Source organism: Mesocricetus auratus, unplaced genomic scaffold, assembly GCF_017639785.1.
Source record: "Mesocricetus auratus isolate SY011 unplaced genomic scaffold, BCM_Maur_2.0 Super-Scaffold_100676, whole genome shotgun sequence".
Taxonomy (NCBI): domain Eukaryota; kingdom Metazoa; phylum Chordata; class Mammalia; order Rodentia; family Cricetidae; genus Mesocricetus; species Mesocricetus auratus.
Genome location: NW_024429266.1, coordinates 130377428 through 130392279, shown reverse-complemented (window position 1 = coordinate 130392279; position 14852 = coordinate 130377428).

Sequence of the window (14852 nt, the reverse complement as noted above, 5' to 3'; positions counted from 1 at the left end):
AAGTAGGACCTGATGATTCCCTGAATTTCCTCAGAGTCCGCTGTTATTTCCCCCGTTTCATTTCTGATTTTGTTAATTTGCATGTTCACACTCTGATATTTGGTAAGTTTGTACAAAGGATTGCCTATTTTGCTGATTTTCTCAAAGAACCAACTTTTTTGCATTGTTTTCCTACTTTCTAATTTTTTTATTTCAGTCCTCAATTTGATTAATTCCTAGTGTCTACTCCTCCTGGGGGAGTTTGTTTCTCTGTGTTCTAGAGCTTTCAGCTGTGCCAATAATTCTCTAGTATAACTATTCTCCAGTTTCTTCATGTGGGCTCTTAGTGCTATGAACTTCCCCATAGCACTGCTTTTAAAGTATCCTATAGTTTTGGGTCTTCATTGTCATTGAATTCTAGGAAGTATTTAATTTCGTTTTTTATTACTTCTTTGACCCAGGAATGTTGCAGTAGTGCATTATTCAATTTCCATGAGTTTGTAGAATTTCTACAATTTGTATTGTTATTGAATTCTAATTTTAACACCTGGTCATCTGATAAGATACATGGAGTTATTACAATTTTTTGTACTTGCTGAGATTTGATATGTTGCCAAGTATGTGGTAGATTTTTGAGAAGGTTCCATGTGTTGTTGAGAAGAAGATATATTCTTTTTTATGTGGATGGAATGTTCTATAGATGTCTGTTAATCACAATTGGTTCATAACTTCTATTAGACCTTATGCCACTTTGTAAAGTTTCTGTCTGGTATTCCTGTCTAGTGGTGAGAGTAGGGTGTTGAAGTCTCGCACTGTAAGTGTGTGGGGCTTTATATGTCATTTAAGTTTTAGTAATGTTTCTTTTATGAATGTGAATGCCTTTGTATTTTGGGCAAAATGATCAGAATTCAAACTGTTGTAGTTTTCCTTCCAGATCTTTCGGTAGGGCTGGGTTAGTGGATATGTATCAATGATATTCGATGCTCTATGGAAAACAATATATTTATTTACCAGAGAGAGTGAGAGAGAGAGTCGCACAAATCAGGAGTTAGAAGCATGGCTGGCGTCCAGTAGTAAAGGGAGGTTCCTTTTCATTTCACTTCTTTTTATATCTACCTGTGTCAGTTTACATGTCCCTGCCCTCATGGGCAGATAGCTTTGTGGGGTTCACTCCTACAGATATGTATTGCTTGAATCTAGTTTTGTCATGGAATGTCTTATTTTCTCCATTTATAGTGATTGAGCGCTTTGCTGGGTATAATAGTCTGGGCTAGCATCCATGGTCTCTTAGTGTTGGTAGAATATACAGGACCTTCTGGCTTTCAGAGATTCCATGGAGAAATCAGGTGTAATACTTATAGGTTTGAATTTATATGTTACTTGTCCTTTTTCCTTACCTGCTCTTAATATTCTTTGTTTATTCTGTATATTTGTGGTCTTGATTATTATGTGGCCAGGGAACTTTTTGTGGTCCTCTCTATTTGGTGTTCTGTAAGCTTCTTGTACCTTCATTGGCATATCTTCTTTAGGTTGAGACAGTTTTCTTCTATGATTTTGTTGAATATGTTTTCTGCACCCTTTGAGGTGGTTTTCTTCACCTTTTTCTATACCAATTATTCTTTGGTTTGGTGTTTCTGTGGTGTCCCATATTTCCTGGATGTTTTGTTTTAGGGATTTTTTGGACTTAAGGGATTTCTTTGGTCAATAAATCAATTTCTCCTAGTGTATTTTCATCACCTGAAATTCTCTCTTCCATCTCTTTTATTCTATTGGTTATGCTTGCATCTGTAGTACCTGACCATTTGCCCAGCTTTTCTATTTCCAGACTTCCTTTAGATTGTATTTATTTATTGTCTCTCTTTCAGTTTTCAACCCTTGCACTGTTTGAATTGTTTCTTGCAAATATTGCTTTGTCTGTTTGTCCATTTGTTGCATTTCTTGCTTTTATGGGTTTTTTATCTTTCATTTCTTGCATTTTTTGGTTTATTTTGTCTTCCTTTTCTTTGAGGGATTTTCCTATATCCTCTTTTAGGGGCTCTATCATTTTCATGAAGTTGTTGTTAAGGTCATTCCCTTCTACTTCATTTGCATTGGAATGTTGAAGTCTTGCTGGTGTAGAGTGTGTAGAATCTGTTCGTGTTATATTTGTTCTTCTGTTGCTGTGTATTTTTCTGTATTGTCTCTTCCCATTTCTTATTCTAGTGGGTACAGAAAGAGCCACTTACTTCTCTGATGGTTAGGGAACAGAGTACCCTTTAATTGGTTGCAAGCAAATCCAATACTCTGGTAGTTCTCCTCTTCATTGTTCTAGTCCTGGTTCAGGAATGGAATGTGTATTCTCCTACCTGGTCTCTTGGTCCCATTGGTGGAAACTAAGATCTGGGATCAGGGGAGCGTGGCTCCCACTGGGATAGGAAGCTCTCTTGCTGTCCCCAGGCAGTCCCCAGGCCTTTCTTCTTCGCATGCTACACCAAATAGTATGACTGACTCAAACCTAACAGCGAGAAATACTGTCATTAATAAATCCATTCAATGAAAGTTTTGAATTAGAGTTCATCTTATTTTTAAAATTTTATTGGAGAGATTGTCTGTATAGAATATGTAACCTAAATGAATGAACAGAAGCATAATATATGTCAAAAATTCCACACTACAATTCTTGCAGTATTCTACACAGACATTCTTTTTTATTCTCCTTTTTTTTGAGACAGGGTTTCTCTGCATAGCCCTAGTTTCTTAGAACTCACTTTGTAGACCTTACTGGACTAGAACTCAGAGATCTGCCTACTTCTGCCACCCAAGTGATAGAATTAAAGGTATGTGCCATGACTGTCAGTTACACAGACATTCCTTAAGTCACAGAAAGTGATTTGTGTGTCATTCAACTTTTTTCCAGGCCCTGTGGGACACCTGGGGATGCGCTGAATCACTGAGAGAGGCAACCCCATAGCTGTGCACAGCCTTCTGCAGCTGTTCTCAGCCTTCCTCAGTCTCTGCTAAGTTTACAAGTGTCAAGGACACAGTCTAGGGGCATGAATGCTTTTTAATCATTTGCTCAATATTCCTTATCAGCAACTCTGGAGACTAAGTCCTCCTCAATTTCCATGTCTAAACTGATTTCTACAGAAAGTAAGTGCTTCTAATCTTCTTATCTGTACGGAATAAACTTTCTAACTTGGTGTCAAAGCCAGGTCCATTGGCAGTGCATTGGGAAGAGACTATATTTTACCCATCAATAACCAGATGACTGAGAACATTGCATCACAATATCCCTCCCATCTAAGGGAACTAGACATGAGCTCCTGACATAAAGACAGAAGTTCTTTCCAGTAAACTTCTCATAAAGAAAATTCAGTTTTCTTTGATGTAGCCTTACTGTGTATATAAATCATAATTAAGGATAGGCCTCATCCCAAACTGTATATGGTCAACACAGAACAAAATTTTGGGATATTTTGTTTCACTGTGCTTGTTTGGGCATAATTAATCTTTTCTGTTCTTTGTGAGTGTCTTCATTAGGACTTCCTTTCTGTGAAAAGACAGGATTACCACAGCAACCATTCCAAGGACAAACATTCAATTGTACTTTGCTTGCAGTATCAGAGTTTTAGTCCATCATAGTCATGGCAAGAAGTATGATAACTTTCAGGCAAACATGGTTGTGGAGAAGGGACTAAGACTTCTATCTGTAATGAAAGAAAGAAGGTATAAATTTGGAGGTGGGGACTGATTGAGAGGAGACAAGGGAAGGAAAATCATACATAATACATTATATGTAAAATTGTGCTTTTTACGATATAAACATACATTGTTACATAAACATATATCATATATCATACATATTCCTTGGAAGTGGTAATGGCAGGCCAGTGTGCCCAGTTACCTCTCCGGGTGCCTATACCTGCTAATTTAACAAATAATCAGGTGTTTTTTGTTTGTTTACCTAAGAGGAATTTGCTTATTGACATATATCAGGATATTTTATGTGTCTAAGTCCTGGAGGCCACTTAATTGTAACACAGATAAGAGTGTCTTCTCTCTGAAGAGTAGTGCTGGTATTTTAAGGGGGGTTGCATTGAATCTGTAGATTGCTTTTGGCAGGATTGCCATTTTTAATACATTGATCCTACCTATCCAAGAGCATGGGAGATCTTTCAATTTTTTGAGGGCTTCTTTAATTTCTTTCTTTAAAGATTCAAAATTCTTGTGATACAGGTCTTTCACTTTTTTGGTTAGTATTACCCCAAGGTATTTTATATTGTTTGTGGCAATTGTAAAGGGTGATATTTCTCTGTTTTCTTTCTCAGCCCTTTTATCATAATCAATTTTGTATGGAAAAACAAAAGACCCAGGATAGCCAAAACAACCCTGTTCAACAAGGCAACATCCGGAGACAGCACCATCCCTCACTTCAAGCTCTATTATAGATCTATAGTCCTGAAAACATCTTGGTATTAGCACAAAAATAGACAGGTAGACCAACGGAATCGAATTGAAAACCCTGATATAAACCCACACATGTATCAACATCTGATCTTTGATAAAGCGGCTAAAAAATACAATGGAAAAAAGAAACCATCTTCAACAAATGGTGCTCGCATAAATAGATGCTGGCATGTAGAAGAAAGCAGATTGATCCATGACTTTCGCCATGCACTTAAGTCCAAATGGATCAAAGACCTCAACACAAACCCAGCCACCTTGATCCTCTTAGAAGAGAAAGTGGGTGGTACCCTTGAACAAATTGGTACCGGAGACAGCTTCCTGAACATAACACCAGTAGCACAAGCACTGATATCGACAATTAATGAATGGGACCTACTGAAAGTGAGAAACTACTTTAAGGCAGCAAGACAAAAAGGCAGCCCACAGAATGGGAAAAATATTCACTAACCCCACATCTGACAGAGGGCTAATCTCCAAAATTTACAAAGAATTCAAGAAGCAATTCTCCAAAACACCAAAGGATTAATTAAAAAGTTAGCGACAGAATTGAATAGATAATTTTCAATAGAGGAGTCTAAAATGGCTGAGAGGAACTTGAGACACAATGACAATTTATGCTGGAGATGATGTGGTGAGAAGGGAACTCTCCTCCACTGCTAGTGGGAGTGCAAACTTGTTCAGCCACTTTGATAATCATATTGGAGATTCCTCAGAAAAATGGGAATAAACCCACCACGAGTCCCAGCAACTCCACTCTTAGGCATATATCCAAAAGATGCCCATTCACACAAGGATGTCTGTTCCACTATGTTCATAGCAGCATTATTTATAATAGCCAGAACTTGGAAGCAACCTAGATGCCCCTCAACTGACATGTGGATAGAGAAATATGGCATATTTACACAGTGGAGTACTATTCATCGGACAAAAACAATGGAAATTTGCAGACAAATGGATGGCACTAGAAGAAACCATCCTGAGCGAGGTAACCCAGTCACCAAAAGAGAAACATTGCATGCACTCTCTCATATATGGATTTTAGACCTATAACTGGGGAGTGCCAGCCTACAATCCCATGGCTAGAGAGTCTGGGAAACAGAACCTTTATTCAGTGGCTGATGGACGAAGAGGCAGACTCCCATAGCTAAACACTGAGCTGAACTCAAGAAATCCAGTGACAGAGAGGGAGGACTGATGAACAAAGGCATTAAGACTGGGCTGGTTTAACCCCTAAAAACAGCTCACCTCACAAGAGTTCACTCTAGAATCCCATACTGATGCCTGGGAATCCAGCATTGGACTGATCAAGACCCCCTGAATATGGGTTTCAGTGAGGAGGACTAGGTAATCTATTGAGCCTTGAGTAGTAGATCACAATTTATCCCAGGTATAAAAATGGACTTTGGACTCCCATCCAACAATGTGAGATGTACTCTTACCTTGAACTCTTGGGGGAGGGTCTAAACCCTTTTCTGGATGAAATGACAGACTATGGACATCCCCATGGAGGGCCTCACCCTCCCTGGGGAAATGAGGGGATATTGGGTGGTTTTGGTGGGAGTACAAGGGAGGAGAGGAGAGAAACGGAGAGGGACCTGGAATTGATATGTGAAGCAACCTTGTTTCTAATTTAAATTTCAAGTCAGCATACTTATTAGCTAGACACCAGGGTTTTTTAATAGTAAAAAATACTAGTATTAATAGTAAATCAATACTAAGAATATTTAAATTATTTTTACTGCTAAGTGAATACCAAGATTATATGAATGCTCTTATATGAATGCCAAGATTCAGTTTACTTAACTATAGATAGTACTGCTTTTCAGAAAATCCTAAGATTTGTCATACAAAATGTTAAAGAAACCTTTGAAAACTGAGTACATCTTAGCAAGTAGAACAGGAGAACAGATGGGGTCATTGTCTCACTTCTGCTGCCCTGGAGGTTTAGGTTATGACTTGTACTATTGTGGGATGAAACCCATTTTACTATATACAATAATGTGTTGCAATATCTTCAGATGCCTTGTTTCTAATAGTGAGAGCATAATCTGCTCAAGATCAATGGGCTTTAAAACTTGCTTGTATCTCACTGAACAAATTTGATTAATATTTGAATAGTATTCTTGAAGCATTACTTTTTTTCTGTTGAAAAATTGTAAATACTCCTTAATTTTCTTACTGGCTTCTCAGTTGATGCTTACCCACTCTCCTAGAGATGCAGATAAGAATGGGTCATCTGGATATTTCATCTCATATCTCAGAACAGAAATATACAACAAATGTGTTATGCCATATTATGTTATGTTATGTTATGCTATGTATATTACAGGAAAAATATGAGGGAGAATACACTACTGACTACAGTGCCCTAATTATCTCCCTAATGCTCTACATCCCTACTTCTGATAGGGAGGAAAAGCAGCCTCAGTTATGAGCAGGGGCCCTCTTATTCATGATGTGTCATGTTTTTAACTGACTACTTCAAGGGCATGAGTAGTCTATAAAGAATTCACCATGGTAGTGTATTATGCTCTAGGCACAAGCAAATCTTCAGGAACTCAGTAGAATTTGATTCAACTGCAGGGTTGATTCAATTCAATAACTTACCAACTGATCAAGGGCTGCAAGTATATTCATCAAAAGGAAAGATACAATTTTCAATGTAGACTCTTTTGCTGTCTTTCATCAGTACTGCCAGTCTCCATTCTGAACTCTGTAAATATCATCTTATTTTCATTAATTTGAGCTTCAGTGTATGCTTGTTTCATGTTCTTTCATCTAGGATAGCCACTGTTCTTTATGGAACAAATTCAGAATATAATTAGTTACAGACTTCATTCATTGGTTATTCTTCTTCATCATTCATTACCTTCCTTTTTACCCCACCTTCCTGATTTGCTTGATGAGAAATATAAGCTGTAATAATACTGAGATCCATAAAAAGCAGTGACCCATGTTTTACAGACAGGGCAGTATTCATCATCACAGCACTTGCTTTTTGTTTTTGTTTTTTTGTGTGTAACTAAGTCATTTGTCTTAAATCATCTGTGATTTTTTGTCACACTGACTCCTTAGTGATAAATCAATAGGGGTTTCATCCCTTGTCACCTCTACTGCTGTTTATTCGCGTCTAGCACTGATGGTTACTAGATGCTCCAAAAGTTTTCATCTGCTTCCTTTCTAGTCTCAATTAAAACAATTGTCTTTTGGAGTAGAGGTCTTCAAACAAACAGTGTGTGTCCATACCCTTGCACTCACTATGTTCCCTAAACTTGCATGCTATGCCACCATCAAATCTCTTCCCTACATTTAAGAGAAATCAGCTAGGTTACAGGGCCAAAACAAGGTGAAAAGAGAAGAACATAACAGTAAAGTGGATGTTTTCCATAAGGAAATGCTGCTATAGTGGAGTTCAGAATATTTTATTATATAGAAATATTAAACTTATAGGGGATTATGGTTAAGTGATTTTGGCAGAACAAACTATTGATAAGGACAGGAGTCACTTGTACAGTAATCCAGATTGAAGTTTGTAAAGAAGACACATATTCAGTGACAGATATATTGTGGTGGCCAGAAGTACTTTCTGATGTTATATCCAAGGGTTTACACATATTTGAAATATTTACAAGTGAGCCATAGGGAATATTGAAAATAGGATCTTAGATTTTATGGAAGGGTTAATGAAATAAGCAATGTGATAAATGAAAATAGAAGTTCTGAATTTCCCTGGTTGAAAAATGTAATATAGCTAGGCAGTAGTGGGACATAGCTTTAGTTACAGCACTTGGGAGGCAGAGACGTGTAGATCTCTGAGCTGCAGAATAACCTAGACAATGCAGTGAGTTCCAGGAGGGCCAATGTTATGCACAGAATCCCTGTCTTAAAAACAAAAAGTCATTATTATGTGATTTTAAAAGAAATTGTAAGGTTAAACTCATGCCTTTTGTAATAGAGAGATGAATATATGTTTTTTATGCATGGATAGAGGTATAGTCAGATAACTTCCCTGGGTGCAGAAGGAGTCTTCATACACCAGCAACATCCATAATCTGTAATTTTAACCTTACAGAAATAAATAATTAGTTTACCACAAAAATATTTTTGAAAATGGTATAAAACTATAGGGTAAATATAAACTTCCCTTCCAAATTCAGCTAAAAAGTTATCACTGAAATAATAATAATAAAAGTCTAAAAAATTTGACTTCAAAGATTAAATAGGAAAAAAAACTCTCATGCTCCTATGAGTCAACCCAACAGATAAAGCTAAGCAAAGGACAGGATAGTACCAAAAGGCCCAAGACTCACTGATTAGTCACCCATTGCTGCTCATAGGTTTCTCTGTTATTCAGGTTCGATAAAAGAGTCCATCTTCACAGAAGATTCCATCTAGGTGGATAAAAATTAGAACCACTCTTGTAATGCCCATGGTAATATGTGCATCGGACCCTCAGTCCCCTGGGTCTTATTTGGGAAATGTCACTGAGGACTATGATGGTGGGTCAGGTATGCAGCAGTGTCAATCTGCTGCTATACTTCATCAGCTGGGGAGAAAATGCTAATTGCTTTTTAATAAAAACTATTTTTTCACTTTTGAACTCAATTATACTTAATAATTTTGTTTAATTCACTTGGCTTAGAAGCACAATTACTGGATGATCACCACTTTACCAGATGATACAAAGGATGATACATAACTCTGTTTGAATTATATAATTTAGCCCCATGTTACAATGTACTTGAAACAAAAGTGAGCTATCATAAGCAATTTGAAGTGTAAAATATAAAAGATAATATTTACATATCCACTTGTTTATTAACTAAATTTATAGAATAAATCATGAGTTTTCAGCATAGGATTTAGGAAAAATGATGAGTAAAAATGTTTAAAATGGAGAATATAGCTTGCACCCCATAGGCTCACAAATATGAATGCTTGGATCAAGTTTCTAGAACTGTTTGGGAAAGATTAGTTTTTGGAGCCAGTATATCAATGAGTTTTGTCTTTAAGGTTTCAAAAGCTCAATTCATTATCAGATAGGTTTTTTTTTTCTTCTCTCTAACTACTACTTGCAGAAAATGATTTAAGTTCTGAGATGCTGCACTAACACCATGAATGTCTGGCTGTGGTCATGCTTACTGCAACTATATTGATCCCCAAATAACACTTTGGAACTATAATCACCAAATTACATCCTTTTAAATATTTTGGTAATAGTTTCTTATAGCAATAGATTATTAACTCACTAAATATATCATAATTAAGCTTTAATCTGTATCATCAGAGATGTCAGGCATAGAGAAAATGACTGAGGAGAACTTGAGATGTGGGGACAAAAAGATTTTATGGGTGGACAGGAATTTGGGGTCATGAATGGGAGGATTGGGTGGAAAGGGGTTGAGAGATGCTATGATGGGAAGGAATGGCAGGAGAGACAGCAACAATTGGAGAACACTTCTGGTACTGTGTGGAACTCTTCTGCAGTAGAAACTTCCTATAATATACAATAGTGACCCTAAAGAATTCTAAAAATAAGGATGGAGACAGAACTCCTACTGGCTACTACTCATCACCAAATGAAGCCCAGTGCTGGGAGTGGGTGTCATCCAATTGTGTAGTTGGCCAAATGGCTTCCACAAAAATCCGCAAACAATCCAGGCTGCTGACAAGACAATATGTTGTTGTCTCAAACCTAACAGGAAGACTTCATTGATGAAGATAACACCTACTCAGGTCATTGAACTTGGTGAGGACAAGCTGATGCCTCCATAGAAACTTCACTCCTGTGTTCTAATATCTACAACATGGAAAGATTCTCTGCAGGCCACCAAGTGAACACCAACCCAACCATAAAACATTTCGTCTAAAATCTGCCCTGCCTGAACAATATCCTAGGGCAATGGTGTCACAAAATTTGTGAGAATAACCAACTGATATCTGATTTGACTGGGGGCCCAATCCATGACATGGAACTATACCTGACATTCCTTTGATGAACAAGAATTACAGTCTGGATATCACTGAGACCTAAAGTAAATCCTAACACTACTGATTATTATTCATACATATGTCTAATAACGATAGTTTGCTCTGCTAAGAGATTGGTGCCTTATTCAGTCTTCATCAGAGTGGCCTCCCCCTGTAGCCATTTGTGCCTCCATGTTCAAGCCTGCATGAATTTCTGATCTGACTTCTTTTAGTGATGGGCTATGATATAAAAGTATAAGCCAAGAAAAGTCTCCCCTGTCAAAGAAAGAATAAGAGAAAAAAGAGAGAGAGAAAAGAAAACTAAATAAACTAAGACACTTGGCCTTTTAGCAAAATGGCAAATAAACAGTTAGTAGAGGAAACTTCTTCCTTTCTGTGAATATGATACATGAAATGACACTCTATCTGAAGACCATATGGTTAAAAAGTGTTATTTAGATTGTGAGAATAATTTCTTCCTGGTATCAATTTGTCTGTATAATTATCCTTCCAAACTTTTCAATTTTTTGATGCTTATTTGTTTTAAATTTTATTTTATGTGAACTGGTGTGTCTTTATTTTTTATTTAAATCAGAAACAAGCTTCCTTCACAAGACAATCCCAGCACCCTATCCCTACCCTCATCCCTTGTCCCCTAACCCACACCCTGCAAGCCATCTCAGCCCGCACCAAATACCTCCCTAGGGAGGATGAGGGCCTCCCTGGGGGATATCCAGAGTCTGTCATTTCATTGAGGTCAGGGCCTAGCCTCCCCCCAAATAGTTCAGGCTGTGAGAGGATCCCTCAATGTGGGATGGGAACCCAAAGACCATTTGTATATCAGGGATAAATATTGATCTACTACCCAAGGCTCCATAGATTGCCTAGGCCTCCTCACAGACACCTACATTCATGGGGCCTGGATCAATCCCGTGCTAGCCTCTCATTCATCAGTCTGGGGTGAAAGAGCTTCCTTTTGTTAACCTCAGCAGTTTCTATGGATTTCACCAGCCTAGTCTTGACCCCATTGCTCATCGCTCCTCTCTCTTTGTCACTGGGTTCTGGGAGTTCAGTTCAGTGGTTAGCCATGGGAGTCTGCCTCTGCTCCCATCAAACATTGAATGAAGGTTCTAGGATGGCAAATAAGGTAGTCATGAGACTCATTATCAGGGAAGGGCATTTAAGGTAGTCTCTCCACTATTTCTTCGCTTGCCAGTTGGGGTCATCCTTGTAGATCCCTGAGTATCTCACTTTTTCCAGATCACTCCTCAAACCTATAATGACTCCTTCTATTATGTTATCTCTCATGCTGTTCTCCTCTATCCTTCCTCTGACTCAAACTTGGTGCTCCTTCATGTCCTCCTCTCTCCTCCTCTTCTCTCCCTCTCTTTTCCCCAGCTCCCTCTTGCCTCCCCTCCCATGCTCCCACTCTGCTGAGGAGATCTTTCCTCATTCCTGTTCTCTGGAGTACCATGCATACATCTCTTAGGGTCCATCCTGGTTCCCAAACTCTCTGGCAGTGGGATTGTAGGCTGGCCCTCCCCTGTTCCATGTCTAAAATCCATGAATGAGTTTGTATTTTTTATTTAAATTAGAAACAAGGTTTCTTCACATTTCACTCCCAGTTCCCTCTCCCTCTCTCTCTCTCCGTTTCCTCCTTCCACACCCTCCCACCACCTCCTAGACACCCACTCAATACCCACTCCCTTTCCCAGGGAGGATGTGGACCTCCATGGAAGATATCCATAGTCTGTCATTTCATTCAGGGCAGGGGCTAGGCCCTCCCCCAATAGTACAGGCTGAGACAGCATCCCTCATTGTGGGATAGGAACCCAAAGTCCATTTGCATGCCAGGTATATACTGATCTAGTACCCAAGGCCACATAGATTGCCTGGGCCTGCTCACTGACACCACATTCAGGGGACCTGGATCAGTCCCATGCTGGTTTCTCAGCCATCAATCTGGTATCCAAAAACTCCCACTTGTTCAGGTCAGCTGATTCTGCGGGTTAAACAAGCCCATTCTTGACCCATTTGCTCATCAGTCCTCCCTCTGTCACTGACTTCCAGGAGTTAAGTTCAGTGTTTTGCTGTGGGTGTCTATCTCTGATTCTATCAGTCATTGGTTGAAGGTTTTAGGATGGCATGCAAGGAAGTAGTCAAACTCATTATCAGGGAGGGACATTTAAGTTATTCTCTTTAATATTGCTTAGTTTATCAGTTGGTGTCATCCTTGTAGAGCTCTGACTATCTCACTAGTGGCAGATCTCTCCTCAAACCTCTAATGACTCCCTCTATTACGGTGTCTCTTATACTGCTCTCCTCTATTCTTCACCCATCTCAAACTTCCTGTATCCTCATGTGCTTCTCTCACCTCCTATTCTCCCCCTCTCTTTTTGCAGCTCCTTCTTACCTTCCCCCATGCTCCCAAACTGCTCAGGAGATCTTACCTCATTTCCCTTCTCTGGGGTACCATACATGTCTCTCTGAGGGTCCTTCCTGTCTACCAGACTCTCTGACAGTGGGATTGTAGGCTGGCACTCCCCTGTTCTATTTCTAAAATCCATATATGAATGAGTACATATCATGCTTGTCTTTATGTGACTGGGTTACTGTTGGGGCCTAGCCCCCATATGGTATCTGAGTTGTTTGTCAGCTGATAGCCACAGGTGGGTGAATCCTGTTTTGTAGCCGTGGCTTACTAGCCCCGCATTGCCCCACTGACATCAACATCTAGCAGGAGGAAAACATGCTCTCTTCCACCTGGGGTTTTTCCACTGTTGTAAGCCTATATATACTACTGCTCCCTCCTACAAGAGAGAGACCTCTTAGCACTTGTAAAATAAAGACACACAAACACACATACACACACACACACACACACACACACTTGGCAATAAAGGCAGCACAGGCATTTTCTTAGTACAAACAGCTGGACATCTGGTCTTTCTTTTCCTGATATCTTGGACTTGCTTGTGGTGTGGTTGCCGCAATTGGATGTCCCACTCAGGAGAGGACAGACTCAAGAAAGAAAAGATTTAAAAACAGGCATCTCAACTTCTAACAGTAAAATTGAATGGTAAAATCCCCAGAATTTTGCTTGAGAAATCACCTTCTAAGGAGGTATATTAAATTAATGTCCAGCCTTTCGCTTGATCCATTGAGGTCAGAAAAGTAAGAAAAACTGAGAGATTACCCTCAAAAGCTGGCCAGCAAGTAAGGCTATGAGGGCGTATGGGGAAAAGGGCACTAAATTGGGGATACCAGATTAAATCTCCAGGCCTTAACCTGACACCATGGTTGGGAAAGAAAGGGGAACCTGACTGGTCGCCCTCAGTTGGAGGGTGTATTGGATTAAATCTCTAGGTCTTTGCCTAATACAAAGCTCAGGAAAGAAAGGGGAACCTGAAAGGTTGCCGTCAGTTGGAAGGTGGATTGAGTAAATCTTTTCGCTTTTGCCTGAGGGATCATTCTCAGGTGGAGGATGGATAAAAATAGGTAAATTGAAAATCAGTAACAGTTAGTAAATGAGGTACTGGTATTAAGTGAAAGAAAAGAAAAAGTTAAAAGTATGGAGTAAAAAATACACAGAGATCTGGACACTGTGTGCTGTTGTGTTGTCTTTAAACTGTTTAATAGCTAAGAAATGAACAAAAACTGTTAAAAGATATTGGATTTTCAGTGGTGCTGAAATAATCCCACTTACATATTTTGAAAATGCTTTGACTTCTAAATTTATCTATAAGGACAGGTTACTTGGAAAAAGAATTTCTTCTTTTGCTTCCACAGAAAAAAAAGCTGTGGGTTAGTTCCAGAATGTTATGGTTTGATAAAGCAAGACCACCTGAAGCAGTGGCCCAGGTGATCCAATATCTAAAACAGCTGAGATGATGAAGCCTTTCAGATGACAAAAACAAGGATTTCAACAGGTTTCTGCTTTTTTTGTCATAATCCCCCTGGTATTTCACTGCCCTTTAACAGCAGAAAGTAGTTTTGAAAGGATGACACCCACATTCCCAAATATTGACTATAAATGTTTGTTTGCATCATTCATACATGGTTGGTTATTATTACAATTTTAAGGTCAATTTTGTGAGTCACCTATAAAAACTTTTTAGAAGGAGTGGGTATGGCTGTAGCCCCTGAGAAAAATAGCAAAAGCTTACAACATGGACTGAGAGCCAAAGAAATCAGTATAAAAGATTCTATAGAGTAACAAACAGTTCAAACAAAATTTCAAAATATAGGCAGTGGTGGTACATGCCTTTAATCCCAGCATGCGGGAGGCAGAGGCAGGTGGATCTCTCTGAGTTCGAGGCCAGGCTGTTCTGACAGACTCCAAAACAGTACAGAGAAACCCTGTCTCATAAAACCAAAAATTTAAAAAATAAAAAAGGGGGAGATGTTGGGGCCTCGCCCCCACAGAGTCTCTTAGTTGTTTGTCAGCTGATAGGCAC